This window comes from Triticum dicoccoides, chromosome 5B, assembly GCF_002162155.2.
Source record: "Triticum dicoccoides isolate Atlit2015 ecotype Zavitan chromosome 5B, WEW_v2.0, whole genome shotgun sequence".
NCBI classification, from domain to species: Eukaryota; Viridiplantae; Streptophyta; class Magnoliopsida; order Poales; family Poaceae; genus Triticum; species Triticum dicoccoides.
Window position 1 is genome coordinate 628,488,452 of NC_041389.1, and position 10,172 is coordinate 628,498,623.

Here is a 10,172-nt window from a genome sequence, read left to right on the forward strand (position 1 = left end):
AGTCGAACATTGTAGGTAGGTATCCATGCCACGGAGAAAAAATGCACCTCTGCCCTCTCAAATTCCAGTAGGCCAGCCGCCCTGTATCTTTGACGTGGGCAAACACAAATTCGATGGCACTCTTTATTGATCGCGCAGCCACACACTTCATCCATGTTTTCAATTCTATCGATATCTCACGTCCATGACTCCATTTCACACACATTGCATATGTTATGTTTTTCTGATTGAGATATCATCAACACATTGCCTCTGTTTCGCACAAACCATCTCTCTCACACTCACCCACATACGTACCTGCACCTAAAGAAGAAGTTCACGCAAAACGCACGTACTCACATCTCGTTCCTGGCCACACCCACGCGGGTACACGGTGGAGTTCGTTTCTATACAAAAAGGCAGCCCATGTGATAATTTGACGTGTGTAGCGGTTGTTTACTCGAAGGAGGGTCGGGTACCACGCCTAGATGGAAGAAAGTTCGACTTGACGCGTTAGCATTAAATAAAGTTATATATTCCTCAATGGCACGTACAGAATATAAAACGATTGCCGTGGGGAAAAATGGAAAAATGGGTTTGTTTCTCGTCACACCATCTCACACAAGGCCGCCATGGCCTCTCTCTCAGCGTTGGTCAGTGATCCGGCCGCATCCCGTCAGCAGGCGGAAAGGGAGGATGTGCATCGTCTCTCCGTTCGACGGTGTTGAGGCAGCATGTCCCGATCTGCGGTACCCGCCATTCTCTGTGACCAAGCTCCGACGCGGTAGGGCCTTCGCCACTTGCTCGTTGCCGCAGTATGGGAAGATCCCGGCCGCCGGCGCCTGATACGTCTCCAATGTATCTATAATTTTTGATTGTTCCATGATATTATATTACCCCTTTTGGATTTTTATGGGCTTTATTTTACACGTTTATATCATTTTTGGGACTAACCTACTAATCGGAGGCCCATCCCGTATTGCTACTTTTTGCCTATTTCAGTATTTCGAAGAAAAGGAATATCAAACGGAGTCCAAACGGAATGAAACCTTCAGGAGCGTGATTTTTGGAACGAACGTGATCCATAGGAGTTGGAGTGCAAGCCAAAAAGCAACCGAGGCGGCCACGAAGGTGGAGGGCGCGCCCACCCCTACAGGGCGCGCCCCCCTATCTCGTGGGCTCCTCGGGTGGCCACCGACCTACTTCTTCCTCCTATATATACCCACGTACCGCGAAAACATCCAGGGAGCCAACAAAAAACAATTTCCACCACCGTAACTTTCTGTATCTGCGAGATCCCATCATGGAGCCTTCGTCAGTGCTCCGCCGGAGGGGGAATCGACCATGGAGGGCTTCTACGTCAACACCATAGCCCCTCCGATGAGTTGTGAGTAGTTTACCACAGACCTTCGGGTCCATAGTTATTAGCTAGATGGCTTCTTCTCTCTTTTTGGATCTCAATACCATGTTCTCCCCCTCACTTGTGGAGATCTATTCGATGTAACTCTTTTTGCGGTGTGTTTGTCGAGATCCGATGAATTGTGGGTTTATGATCAAGTTTATCTATGAGAAATATTTGTATCTCCTCTGAATTCTTTTATGTATGATTGAGTTATCTTTGCAAGTCTCTTCGAATTATCAATTTGGTTTGGCCTACTAGATTGATCTTTCTTGCAATGGGAAAAGTGCTTAGCTTTGGGTTCAATCTTGCGGTGTCCTTACCCAGTGACAATAGGGGTTGCAAGGCACGTATTATATTGTTGCCATCGAGGATAAAAAGATGGGGTTTATATAATATTGCATGAGTTTATCCCTCTACATCATGTCATCTTTCTTAATGCGTTACTCTATTCTTATGAACTTAATACTCTAGATGCATGCTGGATAGCGGTCGATGTGTGGAGTAATAGTAGTAGATGCAGGCAGGAGTCGGTCTACTAGTCGCGGACGTGATGCCTATATACATGATCATGCTTAGATAATCTCATAATTATTCACCGCATGAATATGTTGATTACTCTTTGCAATCAGCGGTTGGATTCTTTAGATCTAAAAATTTCCGAGTATGAAGGGAAACGTAAAGAACCTCCCAGATTCGAGCACGACTCCGCTAAAAAACTAAAAATTAAAGATGGCACTACTTAGATCTATCTTCGCTTTTATGCCTAGCTAGGGGCGTTAAAAGATAGCGCTAGTTGGGAGGCAACCCAATTTTATTTATGTTTTTTCTTTTTGTTTCTGTTTAGTAATAAATTTTGTATCTACCTTCTGTTTAGATGTGTTTTATGTTTAAATTAGTGTTTGTGCCAAGTAGAACTTATAGGATAACCTATCTATACTTCTATCCATCCATACTTATAATAATTATAGACTCTCTAGAAATTCCCACGTTAATCAGTAATTAGAATTCGTTAATCTGGTGGGACCGAGTAATTACCCACCAATGCCATTAAGTTATTTGCACGAATATTGCTGTAGAAAAAGTTATTTGCACGAATAATATCTATACTTATAATAATTATATTAAGTTATTTTCCTTTGCCTTATCCGTGTCTCTCTCCTCAAGTAGCGTCATGGAAAGTTACACGCTCAAAGCTTCCAACACATGCACGTCTCCTGCTTAACCGCCGTCTCCTATAATCCAGCCGCCAAGATCAACGTAGAGCAAATCAACATCAACTTGATAGCCAGGAAGCCAGTCGCCAAGCCCGCCATCTCGCCGATCAGCGCCTGGTCTGGCTAGGCGATGATCCTTCCGCATAGCACGGCAACGACGCTGTACATCAAGATCAATCGGCCGACCGGTCAGATATTAAGTACCTGGTGTCGTGCCAAGGTCCTCCCTGACCCCTTTGTAATACTTTCCATTTGCATATTGATCTATCTATCTGGTAATGGTGGCCGGGCGGCCGGCAAGCGTTGCCATCATCTTTAAACTTGACGATCCCTCCACCAGGATGTTCTGAATTGCTACACTACCTAAGAGTAGTAGAGTTGTAAGTGTATGAGACCAGCAGCAGTTCACGCCGATGATGGCCGATGGAGCTTAGATATTGCTACGGAGGCATAAAATCATGGTGGTCAAAAGAATTGGTAAGCATAAGCTAGCAATGGACGATACTAGAATGCAGTTTTTTATTCAGCAATATTTTTTTATTTCCTAACCGATATGTTCATTGAAAAGAATTTTTTTCAGGTTGTAGCTAATATGTTTGCATAAACACAAGTAATTGCTAAAGTACAATTTATATTGGCATGGGTCCTGACTGTACGTCGCTCCAAGAGATCTTTTCGCCACGAAGATACACGTACATGCAGTCTTCAACGATAGCTTTCCAGTGACACACAGATGCATGGATTTAGGCGCCTGGATTGATTAATGGGCAAAGCACGAAACAAGGCTGGCTAGCTTAATTAAGCTAGCTACTGGATCCACCACCCAGAATACACACTGGTGATTTCCCATGTCCCGCCGGAGAAGGTCACTAATTAATCATTGTTAATTTCAACAGTTTATTGATTGGACTTGGAAAAGGTGAAACTCCATGGTCCAATGCGACTTGGTGGAGCAAGGTTTTATATTGCTAGATCAAGGTGTGCCTATATATATTCTCAGAAGTCTTTCACTTACGTATTTTTTTATTCTTATCAAGTTATATTTTTATGTGATGTCTGATTTATTCCTTTCTAAAGTCAATTGGTAATGTAAGCCTAGCATGAAAATAATTAGTCTTATGGTGACATCATGAGTGTTTAGTTTACTTTGTGCTTGGACGGCAAGTTCTATTTTCTGGTCAACATTTGGTTTTATCTTATTTGATAATCCGTGTAATTTCGCTATGCGGTTAGACAGGCCTCCTTCATGAATACATGAGCTGCTTTAAAATATATAATCCTATAAAAAAGTAAACTGGAGCCTGAGCAATACACTGCTTTGATTTCCTGAATCTCCGGTAAATTTTTTTAGGTGCACCAATGTACCAAAATTTTCCTTTTGAAGTTGACATTATGGAAACAATATTTAATTAATTGTTACCAAGTATACAAATCACAATACTAGGTTGAAATTATATTGGTAGATCTTTATGATAGTTATGTTATACATTTAGTGTACATAAGCACAAAAAATGATAGATAACAACATATTTCCACTATTCAAATTTCTTATTTGTTTCTTATTTTACATACAACTAAATCAACAAAATGCATTATAAAAATAACTTTGTTGTAAGTGTGTGAAATGTTTCTGAAGGTATGTGATTCGTCATATTATCATCTATTTCAACATATGCCTTTACATGGTACTCTCTCCGATCAATAATAAGTGTCGCAATTTTGAATTAAGGTTGAGCTGGCATTTAAAACTGCGACACTTATTTTGGATTTGAGGGTGTGATACTTTACGATATGTGTGTTGTGTGCCATTAACAATATCTGAATACATCTGTGCTGACGTATGGGTGTTTTGTGCCATGAAAAATACTGTAGGATTTCTATCATAAGAAACAAAACAAGGGTGATTTTAAATTACAAGCAAGACAAAATATACAAAATGTTTGTGACTTATTGCTTCTTTTTCTCAGTTTTTTAATGTTTCTAGCACGTCATCCATAGAAAATATGCTCAATGCACGCCTCAGTTGATTAACCAGTTCTTTTTGTTTGTGGTGTAAATTGGGGTTTTGTTGTTGTACTCTATAATAGAAACATTTGTATCCTCAGCATAATGTTGCTGTTCCCCAGAAATTTATTCAATTCTTCTATATCTTCAAGTTGTTAGCTGAAGTTTGCATTCTTTGTATACAATTTAATGAGCTTCATTGATGATATTTCAGCTATTCTAAAATACTTAAGTGCACCCTCTCAACAACATTTTCTAAGCTATGAAGGAAAACATATGATCCCGTCGCCCACGTAGGTTGCTGTCGTAGAAAAGTAGTTCGGTATTCTGGTCACAGTGATCACCCAGTTCAAAACTTACTTATATATAGGATATAGTGGAGTGAATCACCAACAAATTCTCATCAACTCACATCAACACGGTTCCACCCACATTTTGCAGCCCTTTCATATTACTATAACCTGGAGTAAAATTCATTAGAAATTGTTACCTTGACGCAAGCATCATTGTAGGAAAGGGTGCACGATACACATAAAGTTAGTAACTTAGCAAGTAGTATGTTGTTTGTAATCTCTACATGCATACCTTGGAGTTGTGCCACATGCAACTTTAAAATGGCACACTACATCCATTCCATTCAATATTATTTTCCACCTCTTCTCATATCTATGAACATTCACCTAAAAAATTATAATTCTAAACTTTCAGGGTATACGTAGATTCAAATACTACAATTTTCATTGTGTTTAATTGAAATATAAAGTAGCTAGCCCGTGCATCTGTACGGGTTGACGACTAGTGGTGATAGTTAATTTGATTCTGCTGAAAAACAGAAACTTTACGCGCACAAAATTAGTTTTGTTAAATCACAGAAACGAGTTTTTGCGTTGATTCTTTTTGCTGTATATCAATAGACAAATTGACCAGGACTTACTATTTTGGTAGGATTATTAGAGTTCCAAAAGTTTGCATTAGTTACAGATTGCTACAGACTGTTCTGTTTTTGACAGATTCTGTTTTTCGTGTGTTGTTTGCTTATTTTGATGCATGTATGGCTAGTATTAAGTGGTATAAACCATAGAGAACTTGAAATACAGTAGGTTTAGCACCATTATAAATAAAGAATGAGTTCATTACAGTACCTTATGTGGTGGTTTTGCTTTCTTTCACTAACGGAGCTTATGAGACTTCCTGTTGAGTTTTGTGTTGTGAAGTTTTCAAGTTTTGGGTAAGATTTGATGGACTATGGAATAAGGAATGGCAAGAGCCTAAGCTTGGGGATGCACATGGCACCCCAAGATATTCAAGAATAGCCAAAAGCCTAAGCTTGGGGATGCCCCTGGAAGGCATCCCCTCTTTCGTCTTCGTTCATTGGTAACTTTACTTGGAGCTATATTTTTGTTCGCCACATGATATGTGTTTTGCTTGGAGCGTCGTGTATGATATTAGTTTTTGCTTTTTGGTTTTCCACAATCATTCTTGCTGTACACACCTTTTGGGAGAAGCCCACTTGATTATAATTTATTAGAATACTCTATGTGCTTCACTTATATCTTTTGAGCTAGATAGTTTTTGCTCTAGTGCTTCACTTATATCTTTTACAGCACGGCGGTGGCTTAATTTTGTAGAAATTGCTAGTCTCTCATGCTTCACTTAGATTATTTTGAGAGTCTCTTAGAACAACATGGTATTTGCTATGGTTATAAAATTGGTCCTAAAATGGTAGGCATCCAAGTTGGGTATAATAAAAACTATCATAGGAAGTGAATTGGATGCTATGATCAATTTGGTACTTGATAATTGTTTTGAGATATGGAGGTAGTGATATTAAAGTCATGCCAGTTGGGTGATTATGAATTTAAAGATTTCTTGTGTTGAAGTTAGCAAGTCCCGTAGCATGCACGTATGGTTAAAGTTGTGTAACAAATTTGAAACATGAAGTGTCCTTGGATTGTGCATCCTTATGAGTGGCGGTCGGGGACGAGCAATGGTCTTTTCCTACCAATCTATCCCTCTAGGAGCATGCGCGTAGTGCTCGGTTTTTGATGACTTGTAGATTTTTGCAATAAGTATATGAGTTCTTTTGACTAATGTTGAGTCCATGGATTATAAACACTTTTACCTTTCTATCATTGCTAGCCTCTTCGGTACCGTGCATTGCCCTTTCTCACCTTGAGAGTTGGTGCAAACTTCGCCGGTGCATCCAAACCCCGTGATATGATACGCTCTATCACACATAAACCTCCTTATATAGTTCTCAAAACAGCCAACATACCTACCTATTATGACATTTCCATAACCATTACGAGATATATTGCCATGCAACTTTCCACCGTTCCGGTTATCATCATGACACGCATTACTATTGTCATATTGCCATTGCATGATCATGTAGTTGACATCGTATTTGTGGCAAGGCCACTTTACATAATTTTTCATACATGTCACTCTTAATTCATTGCCCATCCCGGTACACCGCCGGAGGCATTCATATAGAGTCATATTTTGTTCTAGTTTTGAGTTGTAATTCATGTGTTGTAAATTAATAAAAGTGTGATGATCATCATTATTAGAGCATTGTCCCCAAAAATAAAAAAAAAGAAACGCCAAAAAGAAAAAAGAAAAAAGAAAGGCCAAAGGAAAAAAGGAAAAAAAAGAAGAAATGCCAAACGGAAAAAAAGAAAGCCCAAAAAAAGGGAAAAGAAAATAAAAGAAAAAGGGGGCAATGTTACTATATCTTTTCCACACTTGTGCTTCAAAGTAGCACCTTGTTCTTCATATAGTGAGTCTCATATGTTGTCACTTTCATATACTAGTGGGAATTTTTCATTATAGAACTTGGCTTGTATATTCCTATGATGGGCTTCCTCAAAATGCCCTAGGTCTTCATGAGCAAGCAAGTTGGATGCACACCCACTAGTTTTCTTTTGTTGAGCTTTCATACATTTATAGCTCTAGTGCATCCGTTGCATGGCAATCCCTACTCCTCATGTTGACATCAATTGATGGGCATCTCCATAGCCCGTTGATTATCCTCTTCATTGTGAGACTTTCTCCTATTTTGTCTTCTCCACACAATCCCCATCATCATATTCTATTCCACCCATAGTGCTATATCCATGGCTCACGCTCATGTATTGCGTGAAGGTTGAAATTTTTTGAGATTATTCAAGTATGAAACAATTGCTTCGCTTGTCATCGGGGGTATAGAAGTTGGGAACATCTTTGTGTGACGAAAATGAAGCATAGCCTAACTATATGATTTTGTAAGGATGGACTTTCTTTAGCCATGTTATTTTGAGAAGACATGATTGCTTTGATTAGTATGCTTGAAGTATTACTATTTCTTATGTCAATATGAACTTTTATTTTGAATCATTTGGATCTGAACATTCATGCCAGAATAAAGAAAATTACATTAAGAATTATGCTAGGTAGCATTCCACATCAAAAATTCTGTTTTTATCATTTACCTACTCGAGGACGAGCAGGAATTAAGCTTGGAGATGCTTGATACGTCTCCAACGTATCTATAATTTTTTATTGTTCCATGCTATTATATTACCCCTTTTGGATGTTTATGGGCTTTATTTTACACATTTATATCATTTTTGGGACTAACCTACTAACCGGAGGCCCAGCCTGTATTGTTTTTTTGCCTATTTCAGTATTTCGAAAAAAAGGAATATCAAACGGAGTCCAAACGGAATGAAACCTACGGGAGCATGATTTTTGGAATGGACGTGATCCAGAGAACTTGGAGTGCAAGCCAAGAAGCAGCCGAGGTGGCCACGAGGGTGCAGGGCGCTCCCACACCTACAGGGCGCGCCCCCTATCTCGTGGGCCCCTTGGGCAGCCACCGACCTACTTCTTCCTCCTATATATACCTACGTACCCCGAAAACATCCAGGGAGCCAACAAAAAACAATTTCCATCGCCGTAACCTACTGTATCCGCGAGATCCCATCATGGAGCCTTCGCCAGTGCTCCACCGGAGGGGGAATCGACCATGGAGGGCTTCTACATCAACACCATAGCCCCTCCGATGAGTTGTGAGTAGTTTACCACAGACCTTCGGGTCCATAGTTATTAGCTAGATGGCTTCTTCTCTCTTTTTGGATCTCAATACCATGTCCTCCCCCTCTCTTGTGGAGATCTATTCGATGTAACTCTTTTTGCGGTGTGTTTGTCGAGATCCGATGAATTGTGGGTTTATGATCAAGTTTATCTATGAGAAATATTTGAATCTCCTCTGAATTCTTTTATGTATGATTGAGTTATCTTTGCAAGTCTCTTCGAATTATCCGTTTGGTTTGGCCTACTAGATTGATCTTTCTTGCAATGGGAGAAGTGCTTAGCTTTGGGTTCAATCTTGCGGTGTCCTTACCCAGTGACAATAGGGGTTGCAAGGCACGTATTGTATTGTTGCCATCGAGGATAAAATGATGGGGTTTATATCATATTGCATGAGTTTATCCCTCTACATCATGTCATCTTTCTTAATGCGCTACTCTGTTCTTATGAACTTAATTGTCACATCCCTAGCTGCTGGTAGTGCTCTAGGCTAGCTTCATGTGTGCATCACGTCTATATTTTTGAAACTTGAATTGAGGAATTTTGAAAGCCTCAAAAACTTAATTAAAAGCAGGGCAAAGATCCCTAGAAATCTCATTCTATGTTCCAAGATGTCCTTTTGCAATGTTTGAGAATTTTGGCAAGAGCTATATATCAAACAAAAATTTAGGAATATTTTTAAGGAATTATTTTGGGACTTTGAATTTAAATCATTAGCTATTTGAATTTGAATTATATTCATATAATTAGAATATAATTTCAAATACCCCTGAAATATTTTATGAGCTTTTGGAAAAGTCCATCTAGCAAAATAAAAAATATTCAGAGGAGTTTTTGGCATTGTTTGAATTATTTTAATTTCAAAACAGTGGCAAAATAAATTGAAAAAAACAAAACAGAAGAAAAGTAAAACAGAGCAGAACTTACCTCAGCCTACCTGCGCGGTCCGCTACTGTTGCCGGCCCAGCTGTGCGGCCCAGCCCACCAGGCGTCCTCCTCCTGTCGTCTTCCCCGCGCCAGTAGGCAGCGCGCGTGGCCGACGGGCGCCGACGCTGCCTCGGCCACCTCCTGCTTCCCCTGGCCACCTCCTGCTTCCTCCCCGAGCCCTCTAGCAATGCCACGGAGACGCCCTCGACCGCTATCCTTTCTCCCTGCTCGCTCTAGCTCTCTCCCTCCCTCGATTTGGAGCACCACCGAGAGCCACCGGAGGGCGCCGCCGTCGCATCCATAGCCACCGGCCACCCCTCGCCCTTCCGCTGAGCTCAGGAGCTCCGCCGCGACCCCCTCTTCCTCCCCACCAAGCCAAGCCCCTCGGGAAGCTCTGCATCGCCTCCACGCCATCGTCTTCGTCCTCGACCGCCGCCGATGGTTGCCGTCGGTTCGCCGCCGTTCGTGCTTCCCCGAGCTCGCTGACCCTCCCTGCATGATCCCCGTGAGCCCCTTCTTCATTTCCCCCTAACCCCATGTCCGATTTCGAGCTCTAGCCGCCCCTCTACCGG